The following is a 20449-nucleotide window of genomic DNA, read 5'->3' on the forward strand; positions in this document are numbered from 1 at the left end:
CATTATATTTATTAGAGCGCTGATCTCACTGCTGATTGTCTTAGTGCTCAATGGGGCCAATATCGGGTGCAGTCTAATGGCCAATAAAGTTTGGCCTAGGCTCTCTGAATTACATAAAGAGGCGCTTTGTTGCAGAAGCACCTCATTGTGGAGCAAGCCGTGGCACAGCAACCTCAGAATGAGCAAGGTTTTCAAATGCTGCACTGGAGAAGCAACGAAGGTAGGCTGTGTTCTACCCATACGGAGGCAAGAGGCCATCCAAGGCCATTTGCAGAAGGTTGTGGGAGGAGATTGCTGACTCCATCATGGCCACCAGTGTGGTCCCAATGACCTGGATCCAGTGCAGAAAAGTTTAATGACCTCACACAGCTGGTCAAGGGGAGTGAAGGCTTCAGCAAATGCCATATTCCACCACCTGCATCACGAGCCTCACACACTGCTTAATGCACCTTACACCATCACTCACCTACCAACAATCTCTAGCCATCACCACTCATACCTCACAATCATGGCTTCACTTCATCCTTATGACCTTACCACTGCTGCAGCACTCACACCCACATCTCAGACCTTGCACACACTGACAGCTATTCAACTTTGGCGGGCACATAACCCAAAGATATTGCACTACACTCACTTACACACTTCCCATTCTCTTGCAGGCCAAGGTGACATATAACAGGAGGGAGCAACAACAGACGGGAGGCAGCTAAGTCACAATAGAGAACCGGACCAACCTGGAAGAATCCGTGCTTGAAATTATTGGAGGGGCAATGACTGAATCCGTGGCCAGTGGAGAAGGTGAAGCCATTGCTGGTGGTGACGGTATGGTCATACCGAATACTTCTTCTCACATCCCACTTCCCCCTCATCTTACAATCTCTTCTCACTTACAAGCTGTTGACAGTGTATGGATGGATATCTTGCATTCCACCCCCCGCCCCCCCATCCCTCCCCACAACCTGACCCTTGTGCCTTTCTGCTTTCAGATACCCAAGAACTGCCAGCAGACCAGCCTGTTCTCATCTTGAGCAAACTGCAGGAGGAGATACTAGCACTGCATTTGACACACGCAGACACCTGCTCAGAAAATGGTACTGGGCGAAATTTATAGTGTAGTATAGAGGCGGGATGGTGAGTCATCGGGCACAAGTGGGCTGCAGCCAGGACAGGGGGAAAGGGTAGCTTGGGTGCCAGCACCTTGGAGGGCAAGATCGCGCATGAGCTCTGCTCCACAGGACTCAGATGATGGACTCAATGGGGTGACCTTCAGAAATAAGGTGGTGGGCATGCACATGGAAATGCTAGGTGCAATGGCAAGCCTGCCAGACAGCCTCGTCAGTGTCAACGGAGCTAGGAGCCCATGACTTCCAGGATGCAAATGATGGACCTTGTAGACCCAGCCATGATGCTGTGTGCGATGGGCATTGTCTCGACTTTCATTGCAGTACAGCCGGAAGCGACCCAACTGCTGCAGTGGAAGCTCAGACTGCTGCCATCGTCGCTGGGTTTACGAGTCTCGAAAGGGCCTTGCAAAGTGTCGCAGCAGGCCTACAATCTGTCCTCCAACAGATTGCTAGGAATGCTGAGGCACCGCCCTGGGGGAGTGGCAGTGGGTTTGTGGAGCAAGAACCTGCTGTCCTCTCTCAGGATGACAGTATTCCTACTCCCATCATTGCCACTCCACCATTGTCCTTGCCGATGCATATCAGCCCAAGTGGTGAAGAGGTGGTGCAGTCTACAGCAGGGCCTTCTAGGTCCACAGCTGGCCAAAGTTGTCGTGCGCTGCCATCTATAGTCTGCCCCACTGCAGCCACGGGGGAGCACTGCGTCGGGGCACTAGAGTAGGTAAAGGCACACGAACAGACGACACTAAGGGAATGCACACTGGTGAATAGTTGATATTGTCATTTTGATTGCATATGGATAAATTTATGATTTTTGTTTGGAATGTGTTTTGTGGGGGCTCTCCTTTCAGCTTTGTTCCCAGGAGGGCACTGTAATATTCCATGACAGGGGATCTGGGGTTTTATTCACTGGAATCGGAGTCTGATGAGGCATTCACGGACAGCCCGTCCAGAACAGAGATTTTTTTCCTCTTCCTGTTCTTTCTCCTTCTGTTCCTCATGTTCCTCCTCCTCCTCTTCCACCTCTGGTTCCTCCTCCTCCTCCTCCTGCGATGGCCCCGCAATCCCTGGTGGTAAGGGCTGTTCCTTCATGATGGCCAGGTTGTGGAGCATGCAGCAGACCACTACGAAATGGGACACCTGCTCTGGCGTGTACTGGAGTGCTCCTCCCGAGCGGTCAAGGCAGCGAAACCGTTGCTTTAGCACCCCAATGGTCTTCTCAATTACATTCCTCGTGGCAGCATGGCTGTCATTATATGAGTGCTGGCCACGAGTGGTGGGATTGCGGAGGGGAGTCATTAGCCAGGTGCAAAGTGGATAGCCCTTGTCTCCGAGCAGCCACCCTCGGGTTTGACGCGGTGCCTGGAAAATTGCTGGCACACCGGACTGGCGTAGGATGAAGGCATCATGACTACTGCCAGGATACTGGGCATTCACCATCATGATGCGCTGGGCATGGTCGCATACCAACTGCACATTAAGTGAGTGGTAGCCTTTGCGGTTACGGAATATCTCAGGATTCATATGCGGCGCCCGCAAAGCCACATGTGTACAATCGATGGCGCCCTGCACCTTAGGGAAGCCCGCTATCCTGGCAAATCCACATGCGCGCTCATCCTGCTTCTCTCTGTTCAGAGAGAAGACAATGAAGTCCTTTCTCCTGGAGTAGAGAGCCTCTGTGACCTCTCGAATGCAGCGATGGACGGCGAACTGGGAGATGTTAGCTATGTTTCCTGCTTCAGATTGGAAGGAACCAGTGGCAAAAAAATTGAGGGCCACGGTGACCTTGACTGTCACTGGGAGAGCTGTGGTCGCCCTGGTCTGAGGCTGTAGGTCTGATTGCAGGAGGTGGCAAAGTTCGGTGACCACTTCCTTGGTGAAGTGGAGCCTCCCAATACACTGCTCCTCGCTTAGGTGCAGGTAGGAGAAGTGCTCTCGGAAGACCCTAGGTGGGTAAGGCCTCCTGTTGAGAGTCCTGCTACCCCTCCTCCTCCTTCTCCTCCTCCCTCTGCGAACATCTGCTCTTCTTTGCTGCCTCTGCTCTATCTCCCCGTCACAGTCCAGGGCGAGGTGGATTGCAAGTAGAGCCCCCATGACTGAGAAGCAGAAGCCTTCAAATGAGAAGCAAGGCGTTATCCACTTGCAGCAACAATCCCTGTCACCTCACCAACTTTAAATAACTTTAGACAGCTCCAAACAATTGCACAAACTTACACAGAGCTAGCAGAACTGAAAAAGCAAGTCAGCTGCAAGTTGTTGATGATCACTTTAAACAGGTCCTTCCTGCTGCTGAAGCATGGTCAGTTGGTCGTGATTGGGAGAGGGCGTTCAAAGGAGCGGCGACGTCTTCGATGGCGGATCGAGCGTCAAATCATCGTAGATATGACGATCTGCTTCGTGTAAATATGTGGAGCGAGCGCAGGCAACGGCGGCGCTGCCGACCTGCCCAAAATGGCGGCCGCCGCCATCATTTTCCACCCATTTCGCGGCTTTGAGACCCGTTCATCTTTCGATTGCTGCGCACAACGTGGGGGTGCAATGACGTCTTTGGCCAGCCAGCCTGGGCGGGTGCGCGCAGGCGCGAGCCGGCCGGCGGCGCGCGCTGACGTCGATGCGCCGGCTGCTGGCGGGCGGCCATCTTTGCGAGTCGGAGCAGCGGCTTGATGCGAGAAAGAAAGGAAGGAGAGCGAGTTGCTGAGCGCGACCGCCTGTTTCTTCGCCAGTTTGGGCCTTCAAAACTCCAGCACGCCGGGCCTAGCGACAGCCGGCTACTTCGCTCACACATTTCTCACGGGTGCTTTTGGAAAAGAAAAAGCGAGAGAGAGAAATACAACCCGAAATAACAGCAGACGCCGAGGTAAGGCGAATACGGACTGGGCCTGGGCCACGCCGCAGCCTGACACCAGGGGATGGCGGCTCGCCGCGCGCGCTCTCCCCCTCTCCCTCTCCCGGGCTTCAGACAGCGCGCGGCCCTGCAGCCCCCGGCCTGTCTGGTCTCCCCACGCGGGCTCGGGTGACGGCCTATCCAGGGCCGTGTTGTTTATCGGGGGGGGGGGGCGGGGGGAAACACCAGCGGTTGACGCACTGCAGCTTTGTCTCGAGGCCTTCGCGCGCCCCCCCCCCCCCTTAAAACTTTACGCCAAGGCCTTCTTCGCTTTTCAAAGGATAATCTCTCTGTTTCAAGTGTGTATCTGATTATATTGTGTGTATGTGTGTGAGATTTTAAAATAATAACCAAGGCTTTAAGTATCCAACCCAAAAAGCATTTCAGGTTATGTAATCTTTTGTGCGAAAGAAGGAAGACTTTTTTTTCTTCTTCCCCATTGCAACACTGCAGCAGAGTTTTAGATTGATTTTAGTAATTTTTTTTTGTTTTAATACCTATCTAGCTGAAAAATGGAATGTTGTAATTTAGAAAACGGGTTCGTTTTAACGTTCCCATCCTTTCGGGGATGTCTTTATCCTCGAAGAAAAGTAAAGTTATGGAGGAGGACGCGCGATTATATTGGGGCCTTCCCAGTAGGATGTATTATGTATATTAATTTTAGTGTTAAGCCACCGTGATTAGAGGAACTAGATGGAATCAGAGGATATGGCCTCGTGATCTTTTAAAGGCTCGTCCCTAGTTGGCATTAATGTGCAATTTTACATTGTCGCCATTAATTGTTCTAGAAGGTAGCCTTTTTTAAAAAAGTATTTAATAGTATTGTGTAGAATTTAATATCAAGTATCCAATATCCACTGTCATTCAGTAAAGTAAAAAAATCTGCTTGTGAGGTGGATATGCTAAATATTTAAACAATTTAAATCATGAACTTCTGTCTTTAACACTGAAAACAAATCTTTCAAGTTTTGGTGCTTTGGAACTGCTAAAAAATCTCCCAACATTGTTCACAGCATATAGGTTTCAGAATTTTGTTTTGTAGAGCTTTGTATATTTTATTGATATTTCAATGGATAAATTCTCAAATTCTGCCCTCCCAAGTATCCCCGATTATAACTGCTCAACCATCGGTTGCTGTGCCTTCAGCAGCCTAGACCCTAAACTCTGGAACTCCCTCCCTAAAGCTCTCTGCCTCTCTTTACTCTTTCAAGACGCTCCTTAAAATCTACCTCTTTGACCAAGCTTTTGTCATTTGTTGTAATTTCTTATCTAGCTCATTGTCAAAAAAATGTTTTGTCTTGTTACACACTTGTGAAGTGCCTTGGGGTGTTTTACTATGTTAATGGTGCTATATAAATACAAGTTGTTGGATAAGATAATGTGCTATGCAGATTAAGGAGGTCCCAAGGTTGTTTCCCCACTCTGCTTAAAAAAAATTGTTCTCACTGGGTGTGCTATGTTTGACAAACTCTCCTGGGCTAAGCAAGGAACAAATAGGCCAGGATATCCGTCTGACTGTTGTCCAATTACTATTGCTGAAAATTGTATGTAAATGGGTGTCATGAGTACAGAGTCAGACTTGTGATGCTTTCTTGGTTGAATAGCCTCACTATCTAGGCTCACAATTGGAGAAGGAAGCTATTGGTGACATCAAGTCTTTTCTGGAATCTCTACTGGAGTTATCAACTCTTAATTTAATTTCTCTGCTTGCCAATAGTATTTAGTATCTTTAAAGGGTTCAATTCCTCCATTTAATGTGATACCATGGGTTCAGTAGCCACTTGTGGTAAAGCATTCCATAATAATTATCCCTGAAAAATTCATAACCCCTGCTTTTTTGCTTCTACAACAAATCAGTTTAATACCTTGTTAGTCATTTGCTAACTGCAAAACATTTATAAATGTAAACACAATTTTTTAATTTTAAACACTTCCAGAATAATACAGCATTGAAGGAGGCCATTCAGCCCATTGTGCCCCTGCTGGCTCTTTGAAGGAGCTGTCAATTTATCCCACTTCCCTACCCTTTCTCCTTAGCCCTGCAAAATTTTCCCCTTTAAGTATTTATCCAATTCCCAATTGAAAGTGAAATAAATTCTGTTCAATCTCTTGCCCTTATCGCCAGTGAACACCATTTTAGTTTTCCCAAATTTATCACAATCTACAGGTAGTACTGTTCTAGTATCTCTTATCCTGCATCCTTTCAATCATTCCCAGTATCCTTCTAAGATGGCTTGCCCAAAACCAATATGTTCATTGTCACTTCCTTGCTTTTGTATTTGCTATTGAATATATGAAGCCAGAATCCCTTTTGCACTTTTTATGCCGTTCTATATGATCTTGTTTTACAGGTCATATCTGTACCCTTAGATCTGTTCTTTTACTCCATATATTTCAGTCCTTTTTCTGCATTTGCCATTTTTCAGTCCACACTTGTAATGTCACTACCCTTTCTCATAGAATGATAAAGCACCGAAGTAGGCCACTTAGCCCATTGTGCCTGTGATGGATATTTTAAAGCTATCCAATTAGTCCCATTCCCTGTCCTTTCCCCATAGCCCTGCAATTTTATTCCCATCAAGTATCTATCTAATTCCCTCTTGAAAGTTACTATTGAATTTTCTTCCACCACCCTTTCAAGCAGTGCAATCCAGATCATCATAACTCAATGCATTTTAAAAAGAAAAATCTCATTATCTTGCCTCTGGTTCTTTTGCCAGTTACCTTAAATCTGTGTCCTCTGGGCACCGACCCTTCTACCACTACAAACAGTTTCTCCTTAGAATAATGATTCCAAATGCCTAAATTAAACCTCCCTTTAACCTTCTCTGCTCTAAGGAGAACCCCAGCTTATCTAATCTCTCCACACAACTGAAGTCCCTAGTACCATTGTAGTAAATCTGCTCTGTACCCTCTCAAGACCTAAGCATCTTTCTGAAAGAGTGGTGCCCAGAATTGAACACATCACTCCAGTTGGGGCCTATCGAGTGATTTTGTAAAGTTTTAGCATAACTTCCATGCTGTTATACTCTGACTCTGTTTATAAAACCATGGCTACCATATGCTTTTTTTTAGCAGCCTCTGTGGTAAAAGCGCTTCTGATTCCACTCTTAAATCACCAAGCTCTAATTTTAAGATTATGCCCTCCAGTTCCTTGCCAAAGTTCCCCACCAAAGGAAGTAGTTTAATTTTTTTATTATAAGTGACAAAGCTCCAAAAAGTAGTTCTTTGGCAATAAAGCGCTTTGAGACATCCGGTGGTCGTGAAAAGCTAGATAAATCCAAATCTTTATCACATTTTAAACACCTCAATTAGATCACCCCCTCAACTTTCTGAACTCCAGGGAATACAAGCCATGTTTATGGAACCTATCCTCATAAATTAACTCTAAGCCCTGGTATCATTTTGGTGAATCTGCACTGTATCCCTTCCAAGGCCAATATATCTTTCCTGAAGTTCAGTGCCCAAAACTGAGCAAGTACTCCAGATGGAGTCTGACCAAGGCCCTGTACAACTGAAACATCGCTTCCTTAGTTTTGAATTCCAACTCTCGACACTGGATAAACCCATGAGGGGGAAAAGGAATAGAAGGTTATGCTGATGGAGTTAGATGAAGAGCACTAGGAGGAGGCTCATGTGGAGCACAGACATCAGTATGGATCAGTTGGGATGGATAGCCTGTTTCTCTGTTGTAGCTTCTATGAGATAAAGTCCAACATTCCACTAGCCTTCATTATTTTTTATACCTGAGTGTACAATCTGTGATTTATCTCCATGAACACCTAAACCCTTTGCTCCTCCATAGCTCATGGTCTCGTGCCCCTCATTTGTCTCTTCATAATTTCTAAGTCGAAGGAAGTGGTATGGGGGGATGTGGGTGGAGAGGGATTATAAGGAAGTGATCAGAGATGGCCTTATCTGAGACTGACACGATGGGAGTAGTGAGGCCACGTGAGATGGTGAGGTTGAAGGGTGGCTGTAAATATGGGTAGGGTATTTATATGGAGGGAGAGATTTATGGAGGATAGGAGGGCAGTGAACTCGGGAGAGAGCATGAAGAGTTGAGATGGAGGTTGAAATCACTGAGGATAAGTTGCTCAGTGCAGAGGCCAAGGGAGGACAGCAGTGAGGAATTTGGCATGATACTTGGGTGGGCAGTAGACGACAATTTTAAGTGAGGCAAGAGGGGTGGAACGAGGTGAGGGGCTCAAAGGAGAAGTGGCCACAAGCGTAGGAGGATGTACCAAGGTGAGATTTAGTGATGTGGCTGCACCACCACTTCGGTGGTTTGAGCTGGGCAAGTGGTGGAAGTTCAAACCAGGCAGGGAAGCTTTATTAAGGGTGAAGGTGTCATCGCCCCTCAGCCAGGTCACTGTCAAAGCCATGATGTCAATGCGGTCAGCCACAATAAGCTCGGGCCTGGTTCACAAGTGAACGCACATTCTGGAGGGAGATGTGGAGAAGGGCGGTGATAGCTGACGAGATGGGCGGTGAAGGGTAGAGTCCAATAAGTTGGCACTGAGAGTAGTGAGTGGAACAATAAGGAAGTTGGCAAGATTAGCCACCAGCGGACGCACCGGATGGGAAGGTCAGGAAGAGTAGAATGGGACAGTTGAGGTTGCTGCCCGTAAGGAGGCAGCGATTAGTGCCTCGGTGGTCCCTTCGGAGGATGCCAAGTGAGGCAGAGGGGGAAGCTGTAGGATTATCTAAGGGGGAAACAAAGCTGGGATGGCGGCAAGAGAGTAGGAAAGATGGGGTAGGGATTTGAAAGGGCAGAGTACCCGCGAGGGGAGAAGCGAAAGGTGTAAAGGAAAAATTAAAGGGGGGGGGAGGCGGCAGTAGAGATGGGTTCGTGTCTGGTGTAGCAGCAAAAACGCCACGTGAAAGAATGCAGGGAAACTCCAGCTACATAGGTGTGGTTACATGTAAGATCAAGATGGTAATAAACAGGAAATAGAGAGGAGACAGCAGGAGGGAATCCAGAATTAGTCAGATCAGAAAGTTGATGTAGGTAGGGTGGAATCAATGACGAATTGACGTTCAGGTGCAGAGATGGGTGTGGCGGGTGTGAGAGTCCAGAAGCTATTTGAAGGGCAGAGAAATGAATTAGGTATTTCCATGAAAGTAAATATTTCCTGTGGCTGTATTACAGCAGCTGATGCCTAGATTTCACAAAGAATAGTGTTAGTAATACACCAGACAGCCACCAGCGCAGGAAGGATCCCCCAAGAATTGTGCTGATAAATCTAAAAGCCACAGCACCTTAGTGCTGCTCCGGCCTCCATTGCTCCAACCGTCAAACTGCAAATCAACTTTTAATGATACCGAGATTGAGAATTTCCTTTTGATTTTAAAAGCCTGTAAGTTGGAGGATTGTAGATGGATTCCCCAAGAATCATGGAAGGTCGATCAAAAGCCGCAGCTGCTCCGGCCGTCATTGCTCCAACTGCCGATAAGCTAACCCTTGAGGCGATTTGCCAGTGAGGCAGCCTCGGTCTTTGGAGCACGGCCTTCAGCGATAGTCTCTACTGCCTAGCCTTCCACATGAAGAATGGTGTTAGTAGACAACCACCAGCGCCTGTGGAAGGACTCCCCGGGAATCACTACAAATAAATCTAAAAGCTGCAGCAACAAAGCACTGCTCTGGCCTCCATTGCTCCAACCGTCAAACTCTCCTATTTTATCATTATCCTTCCTTGATATTTTTTGTAAAACATCCAATACATTTTCTATTGCTCTTCACCATCCTCTGGTATACTGTTGAACCTTCTTTCACCCATCTCTAAATTGAAAAACTTTTGAGCCTTTTTGCCATTCTTTTATTCTGTGATTATTTTATTTGGCCTGTAGCAGTTCCAGCTCTGTTAATCTTTATGCTACCTCTTCTTGCTTCTGTACTTCTAATTTCACTTTTTGTGTCACTTGTTCCTCCTGGATTCCTTCTGTATTACCAGCATTAACTTTATCATGTGCCTTCATTTTAGGCTTTATTCTTCATATAATATGGAACTCTAACTCTTGGTGCAACCTCTTTAATCCTGGTTGAAATGTTCTTGGTCTGCACGAAAGTAAACTTGCGCAAAACATAAAAACGGATAGTAAAAGCTTTTACAGATATATAAAACGGAAAAGAGTGGCTAAAATAAATGTTGGTCCCTTAGAAGATGAGAAGGGGGATTTAATAACAGGAAAGGTGGAAATGGCTGAGACCTTAAACAATTATTTTGCTTCGGTCTTCACAGTGGAAGACACAAAAACCATGCCAAAAATTGCTGGTCACAGGAATGTGGGAAGGGAGGACCTCGAGACAATCATTATTACTAGGGGGGTAGTGCTGGTCAGCCTAATGGGACTCAAGGTAGACAAGTCCCCTGGTCCTGATGAAATGCATCCCAGGGTATTAAAAGAGATGGTGGAAGTTATAGCAGATGCATTCGTTATAATCTACCAAAAGTCTCTGAACTCTGGGGAGGTACCAGCGGATTGGAAAGCAGCTAATGTAACGCCTCTGTTTAAAAAAGGGACAGACAAAAGGCAGGAAACTATAGGCCAGTTAGTTTAACATCTGTAGTGAGGAAAATGCTTGAAGCTATCATTAAGGAAGAAATAGCGGGACATCTAGATAGGAATAGTGCAATCAAGCAGACGCAGCATGGATTCATGAAGGGGAAATCATGTTTAACTAATCTACTGGAATTCTTTGAGGATATAACGCGCATGGTGGATAGAGGTGTACCGATGGATGTGGTGTATTTAGATTTCCAAAAGGCATTCGATAAGGTGCCACACAAAAGGTTACTGCAGAAGATAAAGGTATGCGGAGTCAGAGGAAATGTATTAGCATGGATTGAGAATTGGCTGGCTAACAGAAAGCATAGAGTCGGGATAAATGGGTCCTTTTCGGGTTGGAAATCGGTGGTTAGTGGTATGCTACAGGGATCGGTGCTGGGACCACAACTGTTTACAATATACATAGATGACCTGGAAGAGGGGACAGAGTGTAGTGTAACAAAATTTGCAGATGACACAAAGATTAGTGGGAAAGCGGGTTGTGTAGAGGACACAGAGAGGCTGCAAAGAGATTTAGATAGGTTAAGCGAATGGGCGGGCTAAGGTTTGGCAGATGGAATACAATGTCGGAAAGTGTGAGGTCATCCACCTCTGGGGGGGGGGAAAAAACAGTAAAAGGGAATATTATTTGAATGGGGAGAAATTACAACATGCTGCGGTACAGAGGGACCTGGGGGTCCTTGTGCATGAAACTCTTGAGTTTACCTGAAAAAAAACATAAACATTAAACCGTGCCACCCGCCTGGGTGACACAGCAGACATTTTCAAGGCCCCTTTTTTTTCCTTTTTTTGTGGGTTTTTTTTTCTTTTTTTTTTGGGGGGCGCTAAAATCACATTTTTCCAAGTGCCCCCTATAAAAGGGGAGGGGGACACTAAAAGCACCAGCAATTAAAACAAATTAAACTTAAAAACGTAAAATCAAATTAAAATTTGGTTGCCGGGCGTGATGATGCACTCCAGTCCCTCCGGTGCCCACCTCTCACGGAAGGCCGCGAGCGTACCGGTGGACACCGCGTGCTCCATCTCCAAGGACACCCTGGACCGGATGTAAGAGCGGAAGAGAGGCAGGCAGTCAGGTTGAACGACCCCCTCGACCGCCCGCTGCCTGGACCGGCTGATGGCACCCTTGGCCGTGCCCAGGAGCAGTCCTACGAGGAGGCCTTCGGACCTACCCGCTCCCCTCCACACAGGGTGCCCAAAGATCAGGAGAGTGGGACTGAAGTGCAGCCAGAATTTCAGGAGCAGCCCCTTCATATAATGGAACAGGGGCTGCAACCTTGTGCACTCAATAAAAACATGGAACACAGACTCCTCCAGACCGCAGAAATTGCAGGCGGCCTGGGAGTCCGTGAACCGGCTTAAAAATTTGTTGCACGGCACTGCTCCGTGCACCACCCTCCAGGCCAAGTCCCCGATGAATAGTGGGAGGACCCCTGCGTAGAGTGCCCTCCATCGGGGACCCCCGCCTCCTCCGGACGGCAAGATGGTACGCCATGGCGTGTCCGGACGGCCGGCGAGGATGGCAAAGTTGAGAGTGTGCAGGAGCAGCCCGTACAGGAAACCCCTCCGCGCGGAACTGAAAGGCACGGAGGGGATTTCCCCGAGGCGGCTCAAGTTGTGAGGCGCCGGCCCCCGAGGGAGGTTCCGGGGTTTGGCGCCGATGAGGAATTCCGTCCGGACGGGGGTCAGTTCGGACGGGATCTCCCTACGTGCTTGAGCCTCCTCGATGCACCTAACGGAGTCAGGGCCCAGAGCTGTTTTTAGCGACTCGATGGCATCGGCCGCGTGGCGGACGTTGGCAGAATTTAGGCGCCGCGCCAGCGTGTCTGGCGCCATCCAGCCCGCTCCTCCGCCATCGAGCAGGTCCCTGACCCTGGTCACCTCACCAGCCACAGCCCTCTCTTCCGACCGCCACATAAAACCTCGGTCGTGGAGGTACGGATTCCCGAGCAGCGGCTCCTGCAGGACGGCCACCACTCCAGCCGGCGGAGAGCTGCGCTTGGTGGAGACTTTGTTCCAGACCCTGATGAGTTCCTTGTAAAAGACAGGCAGCTCCCGGAGGGCGGTCCTGACACCCCCCAAGTTCACAAACAGGAGCTGCGTGTCATAATTGAGGTCGCGCTGCTGGCGGAAGAAATACGTCGCCAGAGCACACCACCTAGGAGGGGGCTCGACGTAAAGGTATCTCTCCAGGGTCTGAAGACGGAAAGTCGCGAGCTGGGCGCTGACGCACACCAACGACTGACCACCCTCCTCAAGCGGGAGACTCAAGACCGCAGCAGAGACCCAGTGCTTCCTGTTGTTCCAGAAGAAGTCCACCAGCTTCTTCTGTATCTTGGCGACAAACGCAGGGGGAGGGGTCAAAGTGACCAGCCGGTACCACAACATTGCGGCCACCAGCTGGTTTATGACTAGCGCTCAACCCCTGTAGGACAGCACTCGGAGCAGTCCTGTCCAGCGCCCTAGGCGAGCGGCGACCTTGGCCTCCAGCTCCTGCCAGTTCGCTGGCCAGGCTCCCTCGTCGGGGCTAAGGTAGACTCCCAGATAGAGGAGATGGGTCGTGCTCCAGGCAAAAGGCCTGAGCTCCTCCGGCAGGGAGTCCACCCGCCACTGACCCACCAGGAGTCCGGAACATTTCTCCCAGTTGATCCTGGCGGAGGACGCGGCCAAGTAAATCTCCTGGCACTCACGCATCCTCCGCAGGTCAGCGGGATCCTCTACCGCGAGGAGCACGTCATCGGCGTAAGCCGAGAGGACGACCCCCACGCCCGGCCCTTGCAGAGCCAGTCCCGTCAACCTCGTCCGCAAGAGGCGCAGGAAAGGCTCCACGCAAACGGCGTATAACTGGCCGGACATGGGGCATCCCTGGCGCACCCCTCTCCTAAAGCGAAGGGGCGCCGTCAAGGACCCGTTAACCTTAATCAGACACTCCGCGGCGGCGTACAATAGTCGGATCCTGGCGACGAAATGTGTCCCGAACCCGAAAGCGCGCAGAGTTCCGAGCAGATAGTCGTGATCCAACCTGTCGAACGCCTTCTCTTGGTCGAGGGATAGGAAGGCGACCGACAGACCAGCCTCCTGGGAACAATGGATGAGGTCCCGGACCAGATGGATGTTATCGTGGATTGTCCGGCCCGGGACCGTGTAGGACTGGTCGGGGTGGATCATGTGGTCCAGCACGGCACCAAGGCGAGCAGACATCGCCCTGGCGAAGATTTTGTAGTCCGTGCTGAGGAGGGAGACCGGGCACCAGTTCTTAAGGAGGCGGAGATCGCCCTTCTTAGGCAGCAGGACGATGACTGCCCTGCGCCAAGAGAGGGGCATCTCCCCGGTCGCCAGACTTTCCCCCAGGACCCGCGCGTAGTCGCTCCCCAGGACGTCCCAGAACGCCCTGTGGAACTCCACGGTCAGCCCGTCCAGCCCCGGGGATTTTCCCCTCGAGAGCCGGTCGAGGGCACCGGTCAGCTCCGCCAGGCTTAGCGGAGCTTCCAGATTTTCGGCGCCCTCCGGGCTGACCTTCGGCAGGTCCTCCCACAAAACTCTACGCGCTTCCTCGCTGGACGGATCCGGAGAGAACAGAGCCCCGTAATATTCACGGGCCCTGTTGTTGACGCCCTCCTGATCCAAGACGAGAGAGCCGTCGTCGGCCAGCAGCGTCAAGAGCTGCTTACGGACACTCTGCCTTTTTTCCAGTGAGTAGAAGACGGGGGAGCCGCGGTCCAGATCCCGCAGGAACCGGATCCGCGACCTCACGAACGCGCGTCGGGACCCGACGAGCTGCAGGTCCTTCAGCGCGGCCTTCTTCGCTTCGTACACCGTCCGCAGGGCCGGGTCCTGGACGACTTGACCGAGACGGGCTTCCAGGTCGAGCAACTCTTTTTCTAGGCGCCCGACTCTGGCCGCCCGCCTCTTGGTCGACCCCCTCGCGTACTCTTGACAAGACGCGGACGTGAGCCTTGCCCATGTCCCACCAAAGCCTCAAGGAGGGGAAGCCCCCCTGCTTCCTTCTCCAGTCGGACCAGAATCGACGGAACGAGTCCTGGAACCGCACGTCCTCCAGCAGCCGGTTGTTAAAGTGCCAGTACGCGGACCCCGTCCTCGCGCGGAGCGAAGCGAGCTCCGCCCACACCAGGTGGTGGTCTGAACACGGCACCGGCCGCATGGAGGCCGCCGGGACGCAGGAAACGTACGCCCGAGACACGTAAAGGCGGTTGACTCTGGACGATCCTACTCCAGGCCTCACCCAAGTAAAGGCGCTGGAGTCGGGGTGGAGATTTCGCCAGACGTCCACCAAGTCGAAGGACCCAACCAGGTCCCTCAACTTCTCCATCGCCGTCATGCACTGCGGGGCACCGGAGCGGTCCCTCACCTCGAGGGTGCAGTTAAAATCCCCCCCGAGGACAATGCAGTCGCCGACGTCGACGGAGCCAAGAAGAGCGGACACCTCTTCAAAGAAGCGCGTTTGCTGCGGGCCGGGCTGAGGGGCGTACACGTTCACGAGATGGAGCGGCACGTCCCCCAGGCGAACCGTTACGTGCAGCAAGTGGCCTGGCACGGGCTCCTCGACCCCCAAGATCTCCGGCTGAAAATGCGGGCCCAGCAAGATGGCCACCCCACTAGAAATGCGGTGAGGTGGCTCATGCAGACCTCTCCTTGCCATTCCAGGAGCCACGTGGCTTCGTCTCCCGGAACGGTGTGGGTTTGTTGCAGGAAGCACACCGTATATTTCCCCTCCCGCAGGAGCGAAAAATTGTCAAATCTACGGCGTGCCCCTCTGCCGCTGTTGATGTTGAGGCTGGCTATGGTTATCTTCATGGCAAAAGCATAGTGCAACCTCTACCTTAACCTATTGTGGGGGAGGGAGCGGAGTCTTTTGTTGAGCTCCACTCCCTCCGCAGCCCAGCGAGGAGTCCCTCGAGCTCGCGCAGCTCAAGGTGTTGCTCCTTTGTCAAGGGCCCGCCCGCGGCCAAGGTTTTAGCGGCGGCGCGGACGGACCCCTTGATCAGCTCTGGCTCGGACCATTTTCCAGGGCCAGTCGGGCTTGGTTGCAGCGACCCCGGCTCTGGGCCAAAAAGTCCCGGAGTTCCTTTGCAGGAATGAGGATGGTCTCGGCGGCGGCCGCGAGCAGATCCACCGCCTCGCTGGCGGTGGTCTCTAGATTTTCCCCCGCGTCCCCCACCGAGTCCCCGTCCTCCTCCGGGAGGTGGCCGCCAGCAGCCGGCCCATCGACCGCACAAGGTACGGCAAATGAACCGGCCGCTCCAACCGGCCCTGGCTCTGCCCCGATCCCACCCCCAGGATCGTCGGCAGAGGAGTCCCCACTGGGCTCTTTTAAAAATGGTGCTGGGTCGGGAAATGACAGCAGAAGGGGTTCCCCCTCCGCCCCAGGAACCGGGGAACAAGGAGAGACCCGGCCATTGGAAATCCCCAGGCTCCCCAAGTGCTCCAGCTCCAAAGTAAGGGGCGAGGGTGGGTGTTCCTCCCCCTCCCCGCTGCCACCCCCCGGCCCAGCATTTACAGTTTCGTTAAAATTCTTGATAATTTCGGTTTCTGCCGGGTCGAGCAAATCCCGGGGGAAGTTGGATATTGGCTGGGCGGGTTCGGCCTTTTCGGCCCCGCCCGCCTCAGTCCCCGGGACGCCCGGCCCGGCGGCAATGCATTCCTCCGTGGTCCCCACGACAGGCAGATCTTCCACGCCATCCCCGGGAGGCAGAGGCTGGGCAGCCTCGACTGTCTCACCCTCCCCGGGGACAGACTCCTCCCGCCTACGGCGCTGCTTGGGGGCGCTGGTGGGGGACGCGGGACACGCGGCGGGCACCGACTCCTCCGCGGAGGGATGTTGCTCCCCCTCCGCCTCAACGGAGCGGCGCCTCCTTTTGTTGCTGGAGGTGCGCTGAGGCAGGGAGACCTCCCGCTCCGCCCCCCCCCCCCCTTTTCCTTTTCTTGCCCGCGCCCGGGCCCCTCTGCGGTGTTGTTCAAGGGCACGGGCTCAGGGCACCCCGCGCTCGCCGGTGACTGGGTTGGGCCGAGCGCGGTGGTCAAACTTTCCGGCGCACTGAGGGGACCCGCCTCTAGATGTCTCATCTTCTTCCGCGCCGCCTTTTCGATCGGGCGCTCTCCCTTCCCCCCCCCCCCCCTGCCGGAGGCCGTGAAAACAAAGGCCCCCGACGATGCCCGCGCACCTACGGCTCCCGGCACGCGGACGCAACTAGGGGGAGGGGTGGCGGCGGCGCCAGCCTTGGCCGCCCTCGGTGGTTTGGCGGCCTTGGAGGCGGGCCAGTTCTTACGAACATGCCCCACCTCCCTACAGGCATGGCACCGCACGCCGTCCGACGTCCAGAAGACGCGGTAGGCAGTCCCCTCGTGCACCACATTGAAATTTCCCTCCGTCGTCTCCTCCCGCGCCAGCCTGACAAAGAGCTGGCGGCGGAAGGAGAACACGTGGCGCAGGCTGTTCTCCCTGAGGCCGAGCGGCATGGGGTTGATCCCCGACCTTACCTCCCCCAGTTGTTGTAGGTGAGGGAGGAGGAGCTCAGCGGGAACAAAGGGCGGGACGTTTGAAACGATGACCCTCTGCGCGGTGGCCTCGAGAGGGTCCACCGGCAGGAACGTCCCGCCCACCGTGAGCCCCTTTTCGAGGGCCAGGGACACCGCCCGCTCCAACCCCAGGAAGAACACGGCCTTTCCAGACATCTTGGAGGCTGCGACAATGGCCGAGGGGCCGACTACCCCAGCCATCGCCCGCACGCACTCTTCGATGGTCATTGTGGGGTGAGTGTAGCTCTTGACCCCGTGTTTTTTTGTAATAAGTCGAAAAGGTGGCAGGGCAGCGGGTGGCGCAGGAGGTGCCGTGGAAGCGGTTGCCACCTGCGCATATGTCCTTGCTGGCCCTGCCACCGGCGTGGATGGGGTCGCCATCACGGGGTCCCTTTAAGGGCTACACCCACCCCAAAGTCACAGGCCTCAATGGTCTTAATTGGCCTCTTGTCTAAAGACTGAGCAGAGGAGGCCTTAACGAGGCACACCTCTCCCCTAGTTGGCAATTGGGGAGGGGCCTTGCTCCCTCTGCTCAGTTGTCTCAATTGTTTTTTTAAAATTAATTTGGGAGAAAGGGGTCTCAGAGAGAGAGAGGGGAGAAACAGAGTAACAGAGAAAGAGAGAGGGGGGTGGGAAGGGGGGGGGAACTGCGAGGGCAGGTCTCCCCTCGCAGCTGTGGGTGGGTGCAATCCCCAGATGGCAAAACACAAATCGTCTTTGGGGTGGTCTTCAGGTGAGGGGAGAAGATGTCTTCACCTGGGGCAGCTAGAGCCAACCAGGCATACACTCCCAACGATGTTCAATGGGTGATTAAAGAAATCTTCAGCCTGGTAGCTCCAGCTATCCCAGGCTAGGCAATTGGGGGGGTGGGGGGGGGGGTTCAGTTGTGTGTGGGGCCTAGTTGTAAGCAAGGCCCCCACACACACTTCCACACACACACACCCTCCGCGATGTTCCGGCCCTCAGTGGTCTTCTTTCCTCCCCCCACCGATACAACAAAGTCTTTTTGGGAAATGCACCCACACCCACCTGTAGAATGGTAGAGTCTCCCTCCTTCCACACTGGATGTTGTTTTGGTCTTTCCCCCTCTCTCCAACTCTTTGCAGAAATGATAAAAGGTTAAAAGTTTTCTGCTTTTTCCTCCTCTCCCTCTGGGTGAAAGTTGGTGGTGAAGCCCCTTCCTTCCTTCTCTTCCTGGGCTGGTCTCGGAGCTCACTCCAGGCCTTCCAAACAGGAGCTAAGGTTGGTAGCTGCTCCTCTCTCAGCAGCAGGGCTCCAATTGAATAGGCCACGCCTCCACTGCTCCACAATTGGCCCTTGTGCATGAAACTCTTTTTGGAGTTTATCTGCAAAAACAAAAGACATTAAAATCCCAAAAAGTTAGTTTGCAGGTGCAGCAGGTAATCAGGAAGGCAAATGGAATGTTGGCCTTCATTGCGAGAGGGATGGAGTACAAAAGCAGGGAGGTCTTGCTGCAACTGTATAGGGTATTGGTGAAGCCGCACCTGGAGTACTGCGTGCAGTTTTGGTCACCTTACTTAAGGAAGGATATACTAGCTTTGGAGAGGGTACAGAGACGATTCACTAGGCTGATTTCAGAGATGAGGGGGTTACCTTATGATGATAGATTGAGTAGACTGGGTCTTTACTCATTGGAGTTCAGAAGGATGAGGGGTGATCTTATAGAAATATTTAAGATAATGAAAGGGTAGACAAGATAGAGGCAGAGAGATTATTTCCACTGGTCGGGGAGACTAGAACTAGGGGGCACAGCCTCAAAATACGGGGGAGCCAATTTAAAACCAAGTTGAGAGGGAATTTTTTCTCCCAGAGGGTTGTGAATCTGTGGCATTCTCTGCCCAAGGAAGCAGTTGAGGCTAGCTCATTGAATGTATTCAAATCATAGATGGATAGATTTTTAACCAATTAGGGAATTAAGGGTTACGGGGAGCGGGCAGGTAAGTGGAGCTGAGTCCCCGGCCAGATCAGCCATGATCTTGTTGAATGGCGGAGCAGGCTCGAGGAGCTAGATGGCCTACTTCTGTTCCTAATTCTTACGTTCTTATGTTCACGATCCATTTCTCAGTATTTCTCAACGCTGGTTTACCGTTTTAACTGTTGTTTCTCTTTCATTTCTCTTGGATTTGATTTCTTCCAGTTCAACAGCTTTGTTTTTTTCCTACTTGTTATGCTCGCTGGCCCCTTGTGTTTTACTTTCAGGTTGCTTACTTGCTCTGGTTTGTTCATCTAATCTAAAAAGAGCACTGTATTTACTCATTCTCCCCCTGGCTATCTCTGATCTCTCATCTAAAAATCCCTAATTTCCTATCTTGCTTACTAATCACATGTTTTACTGGTTCGATGTTGTTCTCTATTCCTGTTTTACTATTTCACTTACTTCACTGGATCGCTGCCTATTAATTTTTGGCCACAAATGGGTATTGTTCCATATAAATTCAAAAAAAGTTTTTTTGAGACACGACCCAAGTCCATTGAGTTTCGGTGCAGCCTGGCAAGAGCCAAGGTTGCTTGTAAATACTTGCTTTCTAAGTCCCGCCCTGCTTCCATCTCATTGGCTGGCACAGTGGTGTCACTAGATACTCAAGGTTTTCAGTGTGCAGGAGTACTACTGGAGTTTAAACAGGTAAAAGCTTGCCGTTTACTAGCACAACAACTCACATTTATATAACACCTTTTAATGTAGGAAATGGTGAACGGTACTTTACAGAGGAGGGATATAAAATAGATAATAGAATGGATACAGAGTAATATTGGGATAATTAGGAGAGGCGACCAAAAGTTTTGGGAAGGTTTTTAAAAAGGTGGTGAATCGGGGATTTAGAGCGGGAGGGATGGCTGAAAAATCTGCGAGCAGTGGTGAGATGAAGGGAGGGCAGGATGCACAAAAGATCAGAGTTGGAGGCCTAAAGAATGCCGGATGATAATGTGGTGAGGCCATGGAGGAATTAGGATTTTAAATTTAAGGTGTTGGGGAACAGGGAACCAGGAAGATGGGGTAATGGGTGAACAGGACTTGGTTTTGAGTCAAAGTTTTTTGGACAAGTTGGAGCTTGTGGAAAATTGGAAGCTGATAAGAAGAATTTTGGAGAAATCAAACTTTTGAGGTGCCAAAAGCATGATTAAAGGTGCTGGTGGAGCAGAGGTAGGTAGTGTTGTGGAGATGGGAGTATGTGGTAATGGATAGGATGTGGTGTCAAGCATAGCGCTGGATCTAATGGTACTCAAGATTTTGTACAGTCTGGTGCAGCTTGAGGAAATTCCTAGGGAGTGAGATGGAGTCAGTTGCAAAGGAATGGAGTTTATGGGAGAA

General features: G+C 51.4%; 1 protein-coding gene across 7 annotated transcripts in view; it reads left to right on the forward strand.

Moving 5' to 3' along the window:
• Positions 1-3765: 3765 nt before the first annotated feature.
• prrc2c (proline-rich coiled-coil 2C) overlaps positions 3766-20449 on the forward strand; it is a 99179-nt gene continuing 82495 nt past the window's right edge. For all 7 annotated transcript variants that reach the window (XM_070887364.1, XM_070887369.1, XM_070887368.1 and 4 more), the window contains exon 1: positions 3766-3984. The gene's annotated coding sequence lies outside the window, so the exon portion shown is untranslated. The remainder of the gene's footprint in view (positions 3985-20449) is intronic.

Source organism: Pristiophorus japonicus, chromosome 8, assembly GCF_044704955.1.
Source record: "Pristiophorus japonicus isolate sPriJap1 chromosome 8, sPriJap1.hap1, whole genome shotgun sequence".
In the NCBI taxonomy this organism is placed as follows: Eukaryota; Metazoa; Chordata; class Chondrichthyes; family Pristiophoridae; genus Pristiophorus; species Pristiophorus japonicus.